Consider the following 21,901-nt stretch of genomic DNA (forward strand, 5'->3'; position numbering starts at 1 on the left):
TGATCCAGTTTGCCAGCAAGAACGAGGTGAGACAGTATATACTAGAGAGAGATGGGGAAAGAATGGGCAAGGAACACTGGGACGGGAGGGGCTGAATGCTTCCTTGCTTTGCTGGTGTTGAAGTCTGAAATGGGACAACATCAGTCAAGTGGGTGAAATGTTACTTTCTGCTTGTTTTCTCCCGAGGCCTGTATCACTCTTGGGGAAATGTGTCTGCGTGCTTCAGCCTGTGGGTAAAAATGGGATTCAGTTCCCCGACCGGGTGTGAACACATTTTTCCCATCTCAAACTTCAATCCAATTTATTGTGTCTTACGAGAGTAAAACGTTCCAAAGAAATTCGCATTGAAATGAACACGTGAAACGTCAGAGTTCACAAGGTTACAGACCAAGTGCTGGGAAGTGAGATGATGGGACCCATTTCTGTGCTGTAAACATTCGATACTTCAATCATTTTTGAGGGCAAATATATCTGCAGTGACATAATTCCAAAATCCGCGTTATGAAGAAACTGTGCAACTGTTTCTGCCCTCATCCCTGGTGGTCTAGTAGTTAGTATTCGGCGCTTTGACTGAGTGGGCTGGATTTCATTACCGTTCAGGAAATCAGGACTTCTTGTTCCTGATGCAGAGAGCGCAGCTCTACCAGGAATCTGTTTAATGCCTTAAATCAGTCAATACCCCAGCCCTTGAATGAAGGTAAAAGTGCCTTCCCTCTCTCTACACAGTCAGACAGTTCATCCTTCATTCTCCTCTGATTCCACTTCCCAAAGAGTTTCAAAGAACTGACAAAACTGAGTCTCAGCTATTTCTTTTCTGTGCTTTTCATACACAGGAGCTGCAGCGATTGAGTGGGTTGGTTTCTGAAAATGAAACGTACCTATGAGCAATGTGTGAGGCTATTTCAGGATTGCCTTCTCTGACAGCGCTGCGACATGACTGACGTTGTCTATGATATGGACGTGCCAGTGTTTGAGTTGGGTAGACAACTTTAAAAATTACACAACATCAGGACACAGTCCAGCAAGTTTATTTGGAAACACTAGCTTTCAGAGAGCCGCTCCTTCATCAGGTAGGTGTCTTTCTGCAGAAACTTGATGCGTGTGTCAATATGCGCGATGTTGTGGAAGATCATCTGGACTTTAACCGACCGTTCGTGGTGTCGACGGTACCCATGACTTGGATGTGTTGGTATTGGACTGGGGTGGACAAATTAAAAAAATTCACAAAGCCATATTAGAGTCCAACAGTTCACAACCACCTGATGAAGAAACAGTGCATGGAACACTGGTGCTTCCAAATGTGCTAGTTCGATACAATCTGATACCATGTGATTTTTAACTTTGATAACCCTTGGTAATGTTTAACTGATCGTAGACAGTAAAAGAATTTTCGTTTCTGGAGATGAAAATTTCAAACATTATCCACCTCAGTGTAACAAAAAAGATGACTTTGGATGTGTGCTGAATCTCTACAATGCGCTTGCCCCAAGCAAAAGTCGAACCTGCACCCGCCTGATCCGCAGCCAGCTATACGAATGGCTGTACCACTGGCCAGATGCACAGCTGAGATTTTACACGCTACACAGCTGTGATGCTAACAATGACAGGAGCAATAAAAGTAACAGTCACAAGGTGAACAAAGAACAAAGAGAATCACCATCAATGATTCACTTCACATTGTCCTAAAAAAATTGATCAGCCAATCAATGAGGTCACTGCTGATCAAGGAAATTGCAACTTACTTTGCTACGTTTTCACCATAATTAGAGGTAAACTCCAGCATAATCATTACATCGCATATTCCCATTAATTTTCAGATTTAGATTATGGTAATGACCTGTCCGTATTTGCAGGAAACTGAATGACATGAAATGAGTGAAAATGTCCTTCTGGCGATGTAATCTAGTGCAGAGTCGGCCAGGAAAGAAAAGTCAAAGACTTGAAACATCACTCACATTTCTCTCTGTACCAATGCGTTTTCCTGAGTTGAATATTTGAAGGACTTGCCTTTAATATCTAATGAATTAATTATTGTCCCACGACAGAATCTTCATAAATCAGTTAACACCTGAGGTGTTGAAACCTATTTTACTTCAGATTAAAATAGTTGAATACCCTTTCCTCCAGCCTAATGTCCCAATACTCACTCCTCTTCCATGCAAATACAAGGTGCTCCAAGAGAGGTTGGAGCTCCCAACCTGACGTTCCAATGTTCCTTGCTGCTCCATGTCAATACAAGCTACTCTCGTTGAAGTTGCAGCTCCCAGTCTGATATCCCAATGCTCCATGCTCCATGTCAATAGAAAACGTCCAGTTGCTGTTGGCTCTACCAGTCTGATGTCCCAATGTTCCCTGCTGCGTCATGTCATTAAAAGCAGCTCAAGGTGAGAGTGGAGCTCCAAGACTGATCTCGAAAAGTGCCCTGCTCCATGTCAACTGAAGCTGCTCCAAATGAGGTTGGATCTCGCAGTTTGATGTCCCACTGCTTCATGTCAATAGAAGCTGCTCCAGGTGAGGTTCGAACTCCAGACTGATGTCACATTGCTCCCTGGTCCATGTCAAAAGACGCTGCTCCAGATGAAATGGGAGCTCCAAACCCTGGCTCTCGTTGACGTTGTAGCTCCCAGTCAGATGTCTCAATGCTCCCTGCTCCATGTCAATAGAAGCGGTCCAGTTGAAGTTGGATCTACCAGACTCATGTCCCAATGCTCCCTGCGGCTTCATGTCAATAAAAGCTACTCCAGGTGTGCTTGGAACTCCCAGACTGATGTCACAATACTCCCTGCTCCATGTCAACAGACGCTGCTCCAGATGAGGTGGGAGCTCCCATCCCTGGCAGATCACACACCTCTATACCATCATGGAAATACTGCCCACTGACCATTTTCACCACTGGAGCCATTGGTGCAATATCCACATCATGAGAACCTAATCTTACTTTTAATCACCACCGACTCATTATTTCCAAAGGACTTCTTTTTTAAAACTTATTTTGCATGTGCATATTGCAGTCAATCCGAAGTAAGATAATCGTGCTAATTGACGTATGCTCACTAGAAATCACATTCTATATTTCATGTTGAGTAACTGCTACTTATTCCTGAAGAAGGGCTAATGCCCGAAACGTCGATTCTCCTGTTCCCTAGATGCTGCCTGACCTGCTGCGCTTTTCCAGCAACACATTTCCATAACTGCTACTTAGCAAGGACAATGTTTTTTAATGGAATCACTCTTTTATTTCACGTGAGGGAATTTGGTTTGTATTATTTAAATAAAACTTGGTCACTGTGTCAAATGATCAAATAGATCTCAGTTTCTGAACAGAATTGGTAATGTTGTCATCCACCTTGAAATTGGTGTCTACGTCTTTCAGCCACACGGGCATTAGAATGAACCGTCTGTTAATGACATGCGTATAAAGATATTTCAAATCAGTTTTCATGTTTATGCTGCATAAATCTGAGGTTATTGATACACAGTTTAGGTTCAGTCCCTGCAGTTAACTTGCTGACTTCTCCAGTTGTTCACAGTTCAATATGATGCATCAAGTGTGTGCACAACGAGAGGGAGTTTGCTTCCCACATCTTGTGTTGAAATGTGTCTTATGTCCAGCATTCATCATTGGCGAGAGCAAGGGGGAAAGGATAAGACCAATGTGTAAGTCTGTCCGTGCCCATTCACGGCACTCACATCGGTAATTCTCTACTGTGCATTTACAGCCAGTTCTCGGGTGCCCCTACACCCAGCCCCTGCCACTTTTGAAATACCTCCATTGTTTCGTGCTGTCTCTCTGTGCTATTTTCACCAAGATGAATCACTTCTACCCAACTGCTACAAATTTCATCTGACAAAACACTCATTAAGAATCGCATGCATCAACATACACTTCGCATCTCTCATTATTTGGTTCTCCTGGATCTCTTTCATACGATAAAAGTTCACAGCAACTTGACTTGGAAAAGACAATCGTGTTCCTGTTCATTGTCCCAATTCAATCTACATTTCAATGCAGTTTAGGCAACAGGCTCAAATTATTCTTTGAGATTTTATTGTAGCGTCGATGGATATAAACAGACCATTGGACAGCTGTGATCATCCAAAGATAGCAAAATTGAAAATCGTTGATAACAACGACGAGAGTGGGATTCGAACCCACGCATGCAGAACACGATGGATTAGCAGTCCATCACCTTAACCCGTCGGCCACCTCGTCACATAAGCCACGGCCACATTTGACCTTATGAATAAGTGAATTGCGTAAATTATGTTGAACAGCAGATATTTCTCCCTGGTATTGGTGAAATGATAAATAGTACAGGACGGTTCCAAGAGTATCGTCTTACCTCTGAGTTGTGGGGCAAACAGACTCCCACTGTGACACTCTGCTCACAGTGATCTGAACAAAAATGAAGAAATGACGATGTAACAAGGTCTGTTGAATTCTGTGAAGATTTGAAGTCAACGGACTGAAGAGCCCGTGACAGCAGGAGGTGTAAAGTTGTCTGTGAGGAATTGTTTTCCAGACTGGAGGAGAGTGCATAGTGCTCAATGTCATTATTCAGAACACCTTTCTTCCACTCAGATATTTTTGACACGCACTTGTGTACAGGACAGGCAATTTTGAAATCCTAAATAAGGCTAAACTGACAATTGAATTCAACAATGCAAAAACCTTGATCTGTTTCATTTTCCTGGCTGTGTGACACCAAGTCACTGTATGATCACAGCAACACAGTGAGCAAGTGTCAGAAGGAAAATGAGTGCAGTGCCAGAGCGAATGCTGGGAGCAGCAGTTGACACATTGGTAAGTGCATTCCCCTGAACAGGAAAACTTCCCAAACAGCAGACTGCGGTGGAAGAATTCAGAGGGGGTTTACATTTTGGAATTTGATGCCAGAGACACAATGGAGGTCTGTTATTGAGTCTGTTCAAGATGAAGGTTTTAAGATTTCTACAGATGAAAAACAAAATAAAAGGCACATGGGTTAGTGAAGGCAAAAGTTGAAGTTGCACATTTTTACATCTTTGCAATGAGAAGCTCACCACTTGCCTCACACGGGGTCAGAACCACTGGTGAGGATGATCGTATAATCGCAGTGACCAGCCATGAAATCAGAGAAACTCGGTTTCCCAACCGTTAATGTACAAACAGGAATGTGGAGGTAAGCATTAATGTGTTGCTCCAGTGCTGCAGGTGATCAGTGCATGGTATCTCTGTGCCAGTATAGTGGGCTGCGCTCTGCCGAAGTTTTAAGTTTGAGCCTCACATGGAGCAGCTTCAATTTGTCGTGTTGAGGGGTACGGGTAGAAGGAGATATTGACCAATGTCACGTTTATGGGAAAGTAGCAGTTTTTGTGGATTGAGAAATGACCTTTTCAGGACAATGACACCTTGATCAACAAACATACTGCAAATACTTAAAACGTGAAGAGACATGTGTGGAGGGAGAGCCGAAAGTGATTTTTCAGCAGACGGATGAAGTTTCCCATATGCACTGCGTTAAATTCCGGGAAAATAGATGTTGATCTGTTTTCATGTTATGCAGTTTGTTGAAAACTCGCAATGGCCATTGTAATAATAATAAAAAAAAGACTGATCGCATAGGACCGTCTGAATATTGTATTCACTTTTAGTCTGAGCATCTTTCAGCTGGAATGGTGTGCTGCAGAGCAGCACAGAGGGTTAAAAATACAAAAAAGACAGAGTAGACTTGGTGGTGGATATCAGAAAGCGTGAAATGCACCTCACGTCATGTGAATGTGGTCAAATCTTTAAAGTAGGTGTTGCGTCTCCAAATGACGATTCAATTGCCACTCATTAGGATGTAACTTCTGTCTGCAGTTATTTTACGACATCAGCCCCATTTACAATGCTTCACCTTGAATAATACGCTTTATGTTTCAAATCCAGGAACTTTTTATACTCAATTTTATTCAGCTGAACGTGTTCATGAAGTGTCTTTGTGTCTGAAAACAACCAAATCGAAATTAATCCACATCCACACTTTTCCTTTCTTTCTATGGTAAATTCCCTCCTTGTATGTTTGTTCGTGTGTTTTATAAAACACTATGAAATCATAAATCTACGTTTTATTTCCAGAAAGTCATTCAGGAATTCAGCAACTTTATTGAGTGGAAGAAACTCATCCAATCTTTTCTTAATCATTCACTGATGGTTTTGAAGCTCCAACTAAAGTTGTTGATTCACTTGAAAGACGGAATTTCCCCGATTTAGTCACTTCAAACCACACGTTATGAGAAAATCTCATTTGTTTACTTTTAAACTTGAGTGTTTCTGGTCCAGCATTTCCACATGTCGTGAATAAACTCCGTCATTCTGTCCATAATGCGGATGAAATCATTTCTATCCTTTCTGATGTTTTTATGTCTCAGTAAACCCCGTCGCTGGGCTTCCTAATATCTTGCTATTCAGTAAGCAGCGTCTGTGCCCTTCCTAACCTCTTCACATGTCTTTGTTGGAGAATAAGGACAAGGATTATACACAATGCTCCCACTGAGGATGACCTAAAGATTTCACAGTTACAAGATGAACTATTTGCTTTAAATATGATTTCTCTAAATCTCCATGATCTGAGTGAGTGTCAGTATTTCTAAAGGTAACTGAAGTTCAAATACATCACAGTCGGGCTCGAGTCATTCCAGTGCAGACTGGTTCTGGACAGTAAATATCATTACCAAAAGCCACCGTGGGTCTGAAATCGACACTTTGCACATAGAAATTGTCGTAGCTATTGTGCATCATATTTCCGTGTTCTTGCCCACCTTGGTTATCACTTCATGTGTCCCTGTATTGAGTTCTACTGAATGATTAATTAGTGAATGGAGACATTCCCTTCACCTCTTATTCGAAACTCCATGGAGCATTGAATAATTGTATTCATATGCTTCCAGAGGACAGTCCTGCCATTACTGGGATGAATCAGTGAACATTCCGCACGTATCCTCGAAGGCAAAGATTTCCTTCTACAGTTTATGAGATCATTACAGCACTGAAACCCATGCGTGCATTCATTTAACCTAAAACTGATGCTGCAAAACATTCAGACTAAGATTTTGCAATCTGCTTGTCTTGCTTGTCCTGAAAGTTACATTCCACATTGTGGTATGTTTGTGAATGCTAGCATTTTCTGAATCTTGAGCAATGACATTTAAATTTTGCCAGAACACTATCGTTCACTGTTCTCTCTTTCCCTTATGGTTCTCCATTTAACATACTGTATTTTATCAGTATATCTTACTTTTTCAACAAGTCAAACCATCTCGCTCCTGATTACCAAACCGAGAGAATGCCATAATTTTGTTAATTTCTATGCAGTGCAGCTGTGGGGCGCAGTGATCAAGTGGAAAGGCATTGGTCACGTGAACCAAGTAGCAGTAGCGGGCTTTTGAAATCTGGCTATTCTATCGCAGTCATATTCAAAATATTCAACATAATCTTTAGCCAAATCATATTGGTAGAAATAAAGAAAAAATAAACGAAAGATCTGCCGATGTTGAAAATCAAACAAATACAGAAGTTGCTGGAAAAGTTCAGTATTTCTGACAGATCTGTGGAGGAACGGACCAATGGATCAGAAACTGGATTCGTGATGGAAGAGCACAGCAGTTCAAGCAGCATCCAAGGAGCAGTAAAATCGACGTTTCGGGCAAAAGCCTTTCATCAGGAATAAAAGCAGAGAGCCTGAAGAGTGGAGAGATAAGCTAGAGGATGGTGGGGATTGGGAGAAAGTAGCATAGAGTACAATAGGGAGTGAGAGAGGGGATGAAGGTGATAGGTCGGGGGAGCGGGGAGGGTGGAGTGGATAGGTGGAAAAGAAGATAGGCAGGTAGGACAAGTCAGGACAAGTCACGGAGACAGTGCTGAGCTGGAAGTTTGGGACTGGGGTGAGGTGGCAGAAGGGGAAATGAGGAAATTGTTGAAGTCCACATTGATGCCCTGGGGTTGAAGTGTTCCGATGTGGAATATGTGGCGTTCTTTCTCCAGGCGTCTGGTGGTGAGGGAGCGGCGGTGAAGGGGGCCCAGGACCTCCATGTCCTCGGCAGAGTGGGAGGGAGAGTTGAAATGTTGGGCCACAGGGCGGTGGGTTGATTGGTGTGGGTGTCCCGGAGATGTTCCCTAAAGCGCTCTGCTAGGAGGCGTCCAGTCTCCTCAATGTAGAGGAGATCACATCGGGACCAACGGATACAATAAATGATGTTAGTGGATGTACAGGTAAAACTTTGATGGATGTGGAAGGCTCCTTTTGGGACTTGGATAGAGGTGAGGGAGGATGTGTGGGCGCAGGTTTTGCAGTTCCTGCGGTGACAGGGCAAGCTGCCAGGATGGGAGGGTGAGTTGTAGGGGGGCATGGACCTGACCAGGTTGTCACGAAGTAAACGGTCTTTGTGGAAGGGGGAAAGGGGTGGGGAGGGAAATATATCCCTGGTGGTGGGGTCTCTTTGGAGGTGGTGGAAATGTCGGCGGATGATTTGGTTTATGCAAAGGTTGGTGCGGTGGAAGGTGAGCACCAGGGGCGTTCTGTCCTTGTTACGGTTGGAGGGGTGGGGGTCTGAGGGCGGAGGTGTGGGATGGAGACGAGATGCGTTGGAGGGCATCTTTAACCACGTGGGAAGGGAAATTGCAGTCTCAAAAGAAGGAGGCCATCTGGTGTGTTCTATGGTGGAACTGGCCCTCCTGGGAGCAGATACGGCTGGGGCGGAGGAATTGGGAATACGGGATGGCATTTTTGCAAGAGGTAGGGTGGGAAGAGTTGCAATCCAAGTAGCTGTGGGAGTCGGTGGGTTTGTAAAAAATATCAGTGTCAAGTCGGTCGTCATTAATGGAGATGGGGAGGTCCAAGAAGGGGAGGGAGGTGGCAGAGATGATCCGGGTAAATTTAAGTTCAGGGTGGAATGCGTTGGTGAAGTTCATGAATTGCTCAACCTCCTCACGGGAGCACGAGGTGCCACCAAAGCAGTCATCGATGTAGCAGAGGAAGAGGTGGGGAGTGGTGCCAGTGTAATGATGGAAGATCGACTGTTCTCCGTAGCCAACAAAGAGACAAGCATGGCTGGGGCCCATACCTGTGCCCAGGGCTACCCCTTTGACCTGGAGGAAGTGGGAGGATTCGAAGGAGAAATTGTTAAGGGCGAGGACCAGTTCGGCCAAACGAATGAGAGTGTCGGTGGAAGGGTACTGTTGGAGACGTCAGGAGACGAAGAACTGGAGGGCTTGGAGGCCCTGGTCATGGTGGAAGGAGGTGTAGAGGGATTGGATATCCATGGTGAAGATGAAGCGTTGGTGGCTGGGGAAACGGAAGTCTTGGAGGAGGTGGAGGGGTGGGTGGTGTCTCGAACGGATGTGGGGATTTCCTGGACTGGGGGATTGGACAGTTTAGAGGCAAGTAGAGATGAGTTCAGTGAGGCAGGAGCATGCTGAGACAATGGGTCGGCCAGGGTGGTCAGGCATGTGGATATTTGGAAGGAGGTAGAACCGGGCAGTGCAGTGTTCCGGGACAATGAGGTTGATAGCTGTGGGTGGGAGATGTCCTGAGGTTATGAGGTTCTGTATGGTCTGGGAGATGATGGTTTGGTGATGGAGGTGGGGTCATGGTCGAGGGGGCGGTAGGAAGAGGTGTCCTCGAGTTGGAATTTGGCTTCAGCGGTATTGAGGTCAGTGCGCCAGACTACCACTGCGCCCCCTATATCTGCTGGCTTGATGGTGAGTTTGGGATTGGAGCAGGGGGATTTGAGGGCTGCGCGTTGTGAGGGTGAGAGGTTGGAGTGGGGGAGGGGGTAGACAGGTTGAGGCGGTTAATATCCCAGTGGCAGTTAGAAATCAAGAGATTGAGGGCAGGTAATAGGCCAGCGCGGGGTGTCCAGGTGGATGCAGTGTGTTGGAGGTGGGCGAAGGAGTCCTCAGAAGGTGGGCGGGAGTCCTGATTGTGAAAGTAATCTCGGAGGTGAAGAAGGGTTCGACGTCACGGCGTGTATTAAATTCATTGATGCATGGACAGAGGGGGATGAAGGTGATTCCTTTGCTGAGGACTGATCGTTCGTCCTCAGTGAGGGGAAGGTCTGGATGGGACTAATTCTCTCACTGTCTCAGGTTTCCACAAGGATCATCATCTCCCCCGCTCTCCTGATCTGTAATACTGTGGTGTCTCCAGTGAGCAAGATTTGGTCTGTCGATGTAGAACATCATTATCATTGCCATCTGTTGTCTTGAACATTTGATTACAATCAAGGGAAAGGGGAGTGAGTCTATTTAATACACTTTTATCTCCACTTGAAAAATCCTGCGTCAAGACTCAAACTTATTCCAGTTTGACCCTTTGTTCCTCCCAACAGCAAAACTACTTGCCCAGATCCTTTACCAGGTTTACTGTCAACAGTCAAACTCCACAAAGAGATAAATCTAATACTTTCGATTGGTTGAATGAGCTGTGCAGCTTGCAGGAAATTGAATGATATGAAACGATTTATACAGACATTCCCAGGATGTAATCCAGTGCTGGGTCAGCGATTTGAGGAAGGTCGTCAAGCTAAAACTTCACCTCTGTTTCTCTATCCACCGATGAATATTCACGTGGGGAATATTTGCAGATTTTCTGTTAATAATTGGCATGTTTAACAAAGGCAAAACTTTTCCCCACGTCAGAAACTGGAGTTTTCAAATAACTGCTACTTTATTCAACATTGTTTTCAACTGCGCTTCAGTCTGATCTTCAATAATCCCTGGTTAATGTCAGTAACAACATCTTTAGATAAGCATTGAACTTACAGCCTTGGCATGTTATGCACTTTTAAGTAATCAGCGCTGACCAACTGCGTGACGAGAGCCGCAGACAGCGAACCTGTCACGTGACCAACACGTACCTTGGGAACTTTAACTCAACTGCTCTACTTTTGCTGCGATTATTAGATTCCCTACAGTATGGAAACAGACCTTTCGGACCCAAAAGTCCGCACCAACCCTCCGAAGAGTAACCCAATCAGAAACATTTCCCCTCTGACAAATGCACTATGGGCAATTTAGAATGACCAACTCACCTGACCTGCACAATCTTTAGACTGTGGGAGGAAACTGGAACACCCAGAGAAAACCCACGCAGAAACGGGGAGAATGTGCAAACTCGACACAGACAGTCCACCGAGGCTGGAATCGAACTTTGGACCCCGTTGAGGCAGCAGTACTTACCACTGAACCACAACACTGTGGGATCTTTGGTGGTGATGTGCTGCCCCACTGGTACCTCAGTCACTCACCCCGCTTCATTTCCCTGATCCGCCTGGTTCTGAAATTAAAGCTAATGCAGACAAGGTGACACTGCCATGAGCATGTGATTATTGAAGCATCAGGTTCACGAAAAGGATACATAAGGGACACAAAAAATGTAAAAAAATAGACGACATTGAAAAATGGGTTTCTGTTGGTTCTTGCGTTGTTTACAGACAATGTTACATTGCCGCTGTCGCAGGGCTTTTCCTTCAATCAGCTTCAATCCGCACAGAATTCGAATCAATGAAACTTCGCCAACTTCCTTCTGAAAGTTCATACAGTTAACATGAAACATTTTGCGTTCATTAATAATCTTCACCATTCCTACATCCATGAACACGTTGCACAGTTTGCATGAATGTTGAAGATGTAAGAATGTTATGCAATAATAAAAATTCAATTACAGTTTAAATCGTCAAGTAGGTAGAATGCACAGAAAGTCTCAGCATGTCAGAAATTCATGTGACTAGAACTGCAGCCCAGCAGATTGGATACCTGTCCCTGAATTCCAATATCCACATGTTTGCTTGCTCCATGTACCCAGTTGGAAACCTGTGTGAAGGAGCATGTAGTCTGACAGAGCGCCTGAGAGAATCCATCACTATCTGATTGAAATCAGCAATCGGAGCTGTCTGTTCTGGCTGTGAGAGCGGTAGTGTAAAAGGGAGGACTTTGATATTCCGTAGTGTCGATTCACATTGCTCTCATCATGTTAATTTGGAAAACACTCTGTAAGAAACAGCACAGAAAGAGAGGAACAGGAGGAGGCTATTCCAAATACCTGTACTACCCGCCGTTTGATATCATCATGGCTGACCAAACACGTCAATGTCTTTCCCCAGCTCATCCACAACAACCTGTCACACAACGGGATAAAGACATTTAAGCAATCGAGCATTTCTGTGCAACTTTGGGAGGGAAATGTGTTCACAGACAGTGGGTTTCTGCACGGAATTTGCAGGTTTTGCGGGTGAGCATCTGATTCTGGTCTGAACATGATTCCTTAAAAACTCACAACCAAGAAGGTAAGGAATTTCCTCTGGTCAGTAGCAGGGACGAGAACTCCAGACGACAGGAATTGGTGATGAATCAGCACAACAATCAATGATTCAGCTGAAAACTGAACTAAACTCCAATTCTGATGCGGTTCAAACTCACAAACTTTGAATAGCAAAGTTACCAAATTTGTAGAAATCTAACACACTTTTCACTGCACCACAGAGCTGCAGTCGCCACAATTTTACTGCACCCAAAGTTGTGGTTGTCGTGGAGAAAATGTCAACAATCACCAGGAGAGTTTTTCAAGGAGTATATCTTTTATTTGCAAACAAAAACAGTGACATTCAGAAAACAAATTCTTGAATCCCCCGAAACTTAAGGTTCTTGACATAGAGTCATAGAGTCATTGAGATGTGCAGTATGGAAACAGAACCTGTTGTTCAACTTGTCCATACCGACCAGATATCCCAACCCAATCTAGTCCACCTGCCAGCAACTGGCCCATATTCCTCCAAACCCTTCCTATTCACAAGCCTCTTAAATGTTACAATTGTACTAGCCTCACCCACATCATCTGGCAACTCATTCCATTCACGTACCACACTCTGTGTGAAAAAGTTGCCCCTTAGGTCTCTTTTTTATCTTTCCCCTTTCAAACTAAACCTATGCCCTCTAGTTCTGAATTCCCCGACCCAGGTAAAGGACTTTGTCTATTTATGATATCCATGCTCCTCATAATTTTGTAAACCTCTATAAGGTCACCCCTCAGCCTTCGATGCTCCAGGGAAAACAGCCCCAGCCTGTTTAGCCGCTTCCTATACCTCAAAGTCCAACCCTGGAAACATTCTTGTAAATCTTTCTGAACTCTTTCAAGTTTCACAACATCTTTCCGATAGGAAGAAGACCAGAATTGCACTCAATATTCCAACAGTCGTCTAACCAATGTCCTGTACAGCTGCAACATGACCTCCCAACTCCTGTATTCAACACTCTGACCAAAAACGGAAAGCATGCCAGATGCCTTCTTCACTATCCTATCTACCTGCGACTCCACTTTCAAGGAGCTATGAACCTGCACTCCAAGATCTCTTTGTCCAGCATCACTCCCTCGGACCTTACCATTAAGTGTATAAGTCCTGCTAACATTTGCTTTCCCAAATTGCAGCACCTCACATGTATCTGAAATAAACTCCATCACTTCTTACCTTTTCTTTAATCATGTTTTTCTAGCTTATCAGAATGTCCAACTGTGTTAGTCAGAATTACCTCACTTCAGCTATACAATAAACTAATGGTGTTAGTTCCCATTGTTGTTCTACTTCTGTCACTATGGTTTTTCATAATTCTACTTAATATTATTCGACTGTCACTATTAGGTATTCTACTGCCACCTGTGCTACAATGAACTTCCATCCCAGACTAACCTGTCATGATTAGATACTTAGCTACCCCATCTGTCACAATGTTTCCCTATTCCAAGCTGACTCTACTAACTACTGATTAGATATTTAATGTCATATCTTTCCGTCTACAAGCGTCTCAAGCAGGCTAACTTAACTATCAATTAATTATTTAAAGTCATGTCCTTAGTATGAATTGTCACGACTTGTCTCAAACTGCTATGATGATATTGAGTCGGTGAGGCTGACTTTACTAATTGTTTTTATCTCAGCTTGCTATAGTAACCTTTCAGCCCAGTCTGACTCTGCTATTTGGTGTAGGAGCGTTCCACTATTTTTATCCCCTCCTGCCACACTGGCTCCATCCTGACCCAGTGACCTTTTGACGAGTGTAACATTCCGCAGACTCCTTGTAACAGATCGCCAGTAGTTTCCATGTCTTTACCCTTCCCATGATTTCATGCTCTGTATTTTCTATACAGTGTTCCGTTCTTTCATCAGACATCTGTTGAGCTTCACCCCACTTTCCAGTACCTGGTCCTTATCCATGTGTGCTCTAGCTTCTCAAGTATTCGGTTAAATACTCCTGAAATGTTTTGATGACTCTTACCTTTACCACACGGTCACACAGTGAATTCCAAATAAACAACACTCTAAGAGTGAAAACTCTCTTCCTAAATCTCGTCTGAACATCCTCTCCCTTGCGTTTAACGGAGATTCCTGATGGTTAACTCTTCCCATAAGAAGTTTGTTCCTATCACACATACCGATACCCTTAATGTGCACCTTAAATACTTCCTCACTCAACCTTCTCCACTCTCAGATAAAGAGCCTGAGCAGAGCTCGTCTATCATCGTCACGGCGACAGTGTTGTGCTGGAAAAGTACAGCAGGTCAGGCAGCATCCGAAGAGCGGGAGAATCGGCGTTTCTGGCATAAGTCTTTCATCAGGAATGAGTCTTGTGGGTGGGGGCTGGGAGATAAATGGGAGGGGGTTGGATTTGGGTGCAAGGTAGCTGGGAAAGCGAATGGTGGTTCGAGGCAGGGGAGGAGGTGATATGTCAGACGGGGAGAGATGTATGGGTCCGGAGGATGGTGCTGAGTTTGATGCTTCAGACTGTAATCATGTGTGGCGAGGGGAAATGAGGAAGCCGTGGAAATCCACATTTTTCCCGTGTGGTTGCAGGGTCCCAAGGCAGGATATGAGGCGTTCATCTTCTAGGCGTCAGGTGGTAACGGTTTGGTGGTGGCTGATGCCCGATACGTCGATTGTCCTGTTCTGCAATTCACATGACAGGAGAGATGTGAATAACAAAGACAAAAAAAGGACAAATACTTATAGATACAGAGTTAATGGAATTAGACACAGTGCATACAGAAACCATTTGGCCAGGTGAGTCTGCTCTGTGCTGTGGAAGAGATTCACACTCCCCCACTCTATCTTTCTAAACCCGCATTTATGATCCACATACAAAAATAGAAATTGTTCCAAAAGCTCAGCGAAATCAGAGAGAAATCAGAGTTAACATTGCGAATTAAAAACAGTTCGGAGGAAGGGTATATTAACCTAAAACGGTCATTCTGTTTTCCCCGAGCTGCAATTCTGACTTTTGACTCTGATTTACAACACTTTCAGTCCATTTAGATTTCGTTTGCCATTGACCTGAATTGCACACCTTTGTACTATGGGAAGGAATTGGAGCAGCCAGAGGAAACTCACAAGGGAGAGAGAGAGCATGAGAGTGAAAATTCCACACAGTCTGGAATCAAATGCGGGGTTTCTGGCGCGGAAAGGTGCAGTTCTACCCACTGAGCCCTCCCAATATGCAAGCATTCATCCTGGAAGCGAATTGAACCGGATCTCACGCATCGACAGGCGGTGGTACTATCCAGGAATTTTCTGCAAAAAGAAGCCTATTTGGTATTACTGGAAATTAACATTCGCTTAACTATCCAAACACTTTTGAACAATTCTTGGCCTACAGCCTCGTCCGTCTTGGCATCACAAAATTCACATCTGAATACTTCTGAAAGTTATGAGGATTTCTGCCTCTCCAACCTTTGCATGCACTGAGTTCCATATTTCAACCAAACCGCTGTTTCAAAACATTTGTCTGCACATTCACTCAAATCTTTCCTCTTCTATCCTTAAGTCTATGCCACCCTGCCTTTCCCCCGTGATCGATCTCACCAGCAAAGAGAAACGTTTATCTCAGTCTACACCATCCATATTCCTGATAATTTTGTACATCTCAATCATGTCTCCTTTCAATTTCTTCTGCTATAAGAAAAACACCTCCAGACTATCCTATTTCCGTTTATAGTTGAAACTCTTCTACCCAGACAATATCCTGGTAAATCTCTCCTGCATCATTTCCAGTGCTATCATATCCGTGGTATCATGCGAATTGCAGAACTGCACACAATAGACTAGATAGAACAAATGAGCAAGTTAAACAAATGATGTAGAAGTCCACAGAAAGAGGTACTTTCAAATAAATTTTCTTTTCCTCACTGCTACCCTGTGTCCTTTTCCTGAGCCTGCTATTCCAATAATCTATGGTCCATGTTGTAAAAGCTGAGACATGAGAAATGATCTCACAACCACGGTATCGAAATGGAATGATTGGTTTGAAAGTGAGGACATGGTTCTTATATGTTGGGACAGAGGCGCATGAAATGCCAAAGCTGGGAGTGTTCCTGGTCAAACGCGGGGAGGAAAGGCATATTTGTCTCCGTTTATTAGATTATTAACATACAACAGCAGCATTAACCCGCACTGCAGATTGGCTCAGCTGAAGCGTGTTGGAGTCTTAAGCGAGAGGTCGATTAATTGAAAGCATTCTCTGAAATTTTCCTTAACAATGCGCTGTTTTGTTACTTTGACAGTAAGAGCTGTTTTTGATCACATCGTCTCCAAATCAGCCTTTTGCTCCCAGTAAACACTCCAATCCAGCGTACATCACTTTCATTCCGACACAGCCACATGTCATATTCGAATTCCCTCTGTGACAATTGGAATTGACAATGTCATTCTCTGAGATGTATCAATGTAGCATGAAGTTGGTACTGTATTGAACACAGAACAGAGAACACAGAAAGTTTACAGCCCTAGAACAGACCCTTTGGACGTCGAAGCCTGAGCTGATCCACTGTCGAAACCTATCACCCAATTCCAAACAAACTGTATCCTTCTGCACCCCATCTACTCATGCATCTGTTCAGACGCACCTGAAATGAATCTACCGTGCTTGCCTCTACTACCTCTGCTGTTCATCACTATCCAAGTACCTATCACCCTCTGTGTAAAATACTTCCAACGTCGAACTCTCTTAAACTTTTCACCCTCATCTTGAACATGTGACATCTCATTATTGAATCCCTCATCTTGGGATAAAGCTTATCTCTATCCACCCTGGCTATACCCTTCATGATTTTGTAGACGTCAATCAGGTCCCCGTCAATCTCATTTTCTTTAATGAAAATAAACATTACCTACTCAACCTCTCTTCAGAGCTAGCACCTTCCATACCAGGCAACATCCACATAAACTTTCTCTGCACTCTTTCATAAACGTGCACATCGTTTTGGTAATTTGGAGACCAGAACAGTACATAGCATTCTAAATGCGGTTGAACCAAAATCTTGTACAATTTTATCATGCCAGCTCTTATACTTAATGCCCCGTCCGGTGAAGGCAAGCACGCCATATGCCTTCTTGTCCACTCAATCCACCTGTGCAGCTACATTCAGGGTACAAAGCATCTGAACTCCCAATTGGTCTGCTCATCAACTTTACCCAAGGCTCTTCTGTTTAGAGTATACTTGGCTCGAGAATTAGACTTCCCAAAATGCATCACCTCACATTTGCCTGGATTCAACTCCATCTGCCAATTCTCCGCTCAACTCTCCTGTCTATCTATATTCTCCTTCATTCTTTGACACTCCCCTATGATTTCTGCTACTCCACCAATCTTCGTGTCATCTGCAAATGTAATGGCGATATTTGGGCCAGCAACCCTTGGAGACTGGAGCATGGCAGCTGGTAGTAATTAGATTTGATGAATAAAATCTGGCATATAAACCCGCTCAGAGGAAGAGGGACAAAAAGCTTTAATTTGCTGAATAAACATTCATTCATTTCCCTTCAAAAGGGAAATCTGCCGTCCTTAACGAGACCTGCCAATATATGACTCCAGCCGCACAATAGTACGGTTCACCCATAAATTCCCTCTGACTTAGGTCAAGGAGAGTTAGGGATGAACAACAAGTGCTGTTCACACTATGATGGTCACACTCCGTGGGAGAATAAGGAAGTATAAAAAAAAACATGGATGAGGGGGATAATTGGGAGTCGTCTCAGCGTGGACTCAAATTCAACTGCTTATCTAAACTAAACAGACACAAGGATACCCACGCCACAATGAAGTCAGGTCCATGCGGGCGGAGTCTGCAGGAAGGAATTCAATTACCCGTTGAAGTGTAAACTCACTTGCTCAGTCACATAGTGGACAGGTCATTCACCACTCCCACACGTGAGAAAGAATCAGTCAGGAGACCAACCTGCAGAGTCACCATCAGGTTTACAAATGACAGCAAGGGTTTGATTCTGCTGTTATTTTCAGGTATTCATCCCATCCAAAAAATGAAGCATGTTTGTATGCCTGTTTCCAGTGGTGTACCACTCCCACTGTGTCCTGATGTTGATCAATAATTCAAACTTAGTTGTCGGAGTCATGATTTACAAGTTGTGTAGTTGACTATGCTATTAATGTCAGGGACTGCAGGGATGTAACATTCAGGTAGAAACGGAAAATGGAGAATGTAATTGAATCCAGACCGATGAGTGATAATGAATTTGGGGAGTTGAAACAATAACAGTGAGGATTCTGAGTGGTGTACTGGAACAAAGAGATCTTGGAGTGGACATTCACAGATCTCTGAAGATTGTTGGACAGGGAGATCAGTTGTTCGAAAGGGTTTTTGGCTATTTTCTATTGTTGACCACGGGCTGAGGATGATATTCGATCTTGAGCAAGCGCCAGTTTAGGAAAACAACTAAAGGAATGTGTACAAGTCTGGTCAATGCAATAGTCATTTTTAAAAAAATTGTACAATAAAAGATGGAGGGCTGAAGTATAACTCTTTGCCCATCAAGACCGCTTCACCACTCAATGCATTTACCACGGGTTCCTCTCCAAGTCATGCTGGTATGTTCCTTAGAGGGTAATTTGCAAACGGTGACGTTTCAGTGCATCTTCAACCTTGTATTATAGTCAGTAAAGTTTTTGAACATTGAAGGTTCTGTCAACAAAACCTGGATGAGTTACTCCAGTGAATCTTCTAGGTGGTGCACTCTGCTGCAATTGTGCCTTAGCAGTTAAGGGAATAAATATTCAGGTATCGAAGAATGTACAGTTAAGTGACTGCATTGTCGTGGAGAGTGCCCAGTTCCTTCAGTGGCATTGAAGCTGCACCCACCGAGGCCAATGGAGAGAGTTCTGTTAAATATCTAAATTGTGCGTTGCGAACAACGTAGGCTTCACGGAGACAAGAGTTGAGTTAATAATCAAACAAAGTCGACCGACGGACATGTTATTGTAGTCAACTTCTTTATATGGGCGGTCAGGTTCCATTTCTCCTAAATACTAGCTCCCAGGACGATCACACTGAGGAATTCAGTTACAATGAAGCCATTGAATTTCAATCGAATATGATTAGATTCTCATTTGTCAGAGTTATCATTGCTGCATTTGGTCCTTCTGTGGATCAATCCGGTTCCAATCGCTTTCTGATTTCAAGTTCCAATTCCCATCTGCGCCTGAAATGTCAACCCGTTTCCTCGCGGAAATTTCTCCACCTGTCTTAATAATATGTAAGGACGCTGTAAGGGAGAGCAGAGATTTACAAATGTGTTGCTAACTCTGTATAAAATGGAGCTTCGTGGAATGATTGGTTCAGCTGGGATTATTATCCTTGAAACAAAGGAGGTGGAGGGGAGCTCTATAATCACATAATAACATTTATAAACGTTCAATATTCATTGGATCTTGACAAGGTAGACACAAGCAGGTGTGAGGAGAGCACCAATCGACATGAACACAGAATTAGATATTGCCTATTTAATTCAGAAATGATTCTTTGCTCGGGGTCAGAATGTCTGTGGCATTTTTGCGGCACCCACTGCTGAGGTTGAGTTGTTGGGTATTTTCAAACTGTGCCACATAGTTAATCAGAAAGATGATGAAACTTTGTCGGGGTAAGTGAGCAGAATCGAGTTGAAGATTATCAGATCAACCATGAGTTTTTTGAATGGTGGGGTAGACTCAATGGGCTGAGTGGCATACTTCCACTTTGTTTAACATTTGGTCTGACGCCCTATTTTATTCATAAGTTTAGAATTGTGAGGAGATGGGCTGAAGGGATAGTAAACGTTTATTAAACAGATCAGGCAGATCAAGAACAAGGCTCATAAACTCAGGAAGAAGAAATGTGCTGTGGCCTGGGTGTAACAAATGACACTGGGCACAGCACAGGTGGCTGTGTACAGAAGCTGTGATTGCTGAAGAAAGTTGGTGGACCTTATACATTTGGCAAGTCAGTGATCACGCTGGATGATGAATCGTTGTATGAGTCACACACAGCAGAAATTTGTGGAAGGATGAAAGGTTCGTTTCATTGGAGAAGTTTTTTGCTGTTCCAATACCGAGTGACTGTTTGAAATATTGATCAGATCATTGTGTGAAGTGTTTGGTTAAAATACTCATGAACAACCCCATTGGATAAATTCGTGCTCCCGATCTCTTGTTATCTGTTTCTCTTTCTTTCTAATAATGATTCCTTCTGCTTTCACATCCAAGGTATAATGTACATACAAACAGCAATGGTTCCTGCACAGATCCGTGTGGTAAACCCACTGGTGAAAGAATTTCAAATACAAAAACAACCCTCCAACGGTTGTGGATCCAATTTGACTACTTGCCTTGGATGCCATTGGTGTGTTGGACCAGCCTTCCATGTGGGACCTTGTCAAAGGCAATAGTGAACTCCAAGGAACCCACATCATCTGCACAGCCCTCATAGTGATTTCAAAGAAAACTCAGCTGAATTCATCAGACGGGATCTTCCTTTACCAAATCCGTGCTGACTATCCCTAGTTGTTTCCTGCCTTTCCAATTATTGATTCATTCTGTCCCTCAGAATTGTTTCCAATAATGTCCCTCCCACTGCTGTCAGACTATCTGCTCTGTAATTACCTGGCCTATCCCTGCTGCCCTTCTTGAACAAACGTACCACATTAGTGATCCTCCAGTCATTCGGCACTTCACCTGTGGACAGCAAAGTATTAAATATATCCACCAGGGCCCCAGCAATCTCCTTTTTTTACCTCCCATAGCAGCCGGGGATACATTTCATTGGGCACTGGGAGGTTCTCCACCTTTATGCCTGTGAAAACATTTAATACCTCCTCCTTATTGATCTTAACATATTCCCGAACCTCACCATCTCAACAGAAATCCGCGTCTACAATGTCTTTCTTCTGTCTGAATATAGATGGGAAGTATTCATTTAAGGCTTCACTTACTCCCTCTGGCTCCATGCCCAGATTATCCCTTTGGTTTCTAACAGGTTGCACTCTTTAGCTGGGAATCCTCTGACTCTGACTGTAGTTATAAAATATCTTATAACTTTTCCTTAATACTGTCTGTCAAGTATATTTCATGGCCATTGCTTGCCCCTCATTTTTAAGGACCCCTTACCCTTTCTATACTCGTGAAGAGCTTCACCTGTTTTTATTGAACTGTATTTTGTCTATCAAAATCACGATATCACTTGATCTTTATTCACTGGACTTGCTGCCTTTGTCATTCCCACTTTACTAACACACTGGCCATAGATTCTCACTGTATCACTTTCACATGCTCCACTTTCCAAATATAGCCCTAACTGCAGGTAGTTCAGCCCAGTCTCTCTTTGCCACATCCTGTCTCATTATAGGAGACTCACTTGTGAGTGGGGCAGACAGGAGACTGTGTGGCTGCAGCAGTGACCCCAGATGGTGTGCTGCCTTCCGGGTGCGAGTGTCAAGGAGGTCTCTGAGCGGTTACGGAACATTCTGAAGGGGAGGGTGAACAGCCAGACGTCATTGTGCACATCGGTCCACATGAGAGAGATAGACAAAGGGATGGGGTCCTGTGAAATGCGTATCGGGCATTAGGTAA

The 21,901-nt window shown here is 43.7% G+C and overlaps 1 non-coding gene across 1 annotated transcript; it reads right to left on the bottom strand.

Moving 5' to 3' along the window:
* Positions 1 to 4,131: 4,131 nt before the first annotated feature.
* On the bottom strand, positions 4,132 to 4,213 carry trnas-gcu (transfer RNA serine (anticodon GCU)). Its single transcript has one exon. It is a non-coding gene; the product is annotated as a tRNA-Ser (tRNA).
* Between the last annotated feature and the right edge of the window lie 17,688 nt (positions 4,214 to 21,901).

The sequence above is a fragment of the Chiloscyllium plagiosum genome, unplaced genomic scaffold, assembly GCF_037043375.1.
Source record: "Chiloscyllium plagiosum isolate Xiang-an unplaced genomic scaffold, Cpla_swu_hap1 HiC_scaffold_31, whole genome shotgun sequence".
Taxonomy (NCBI): domain Eukaryota; kingdom Metazoa; phylum Chordata; class Chondrichthyes; order Orectolobiformes; family Hemiscylliidae; genus Chiloscyllium; species Chiloscyllium plagiosum.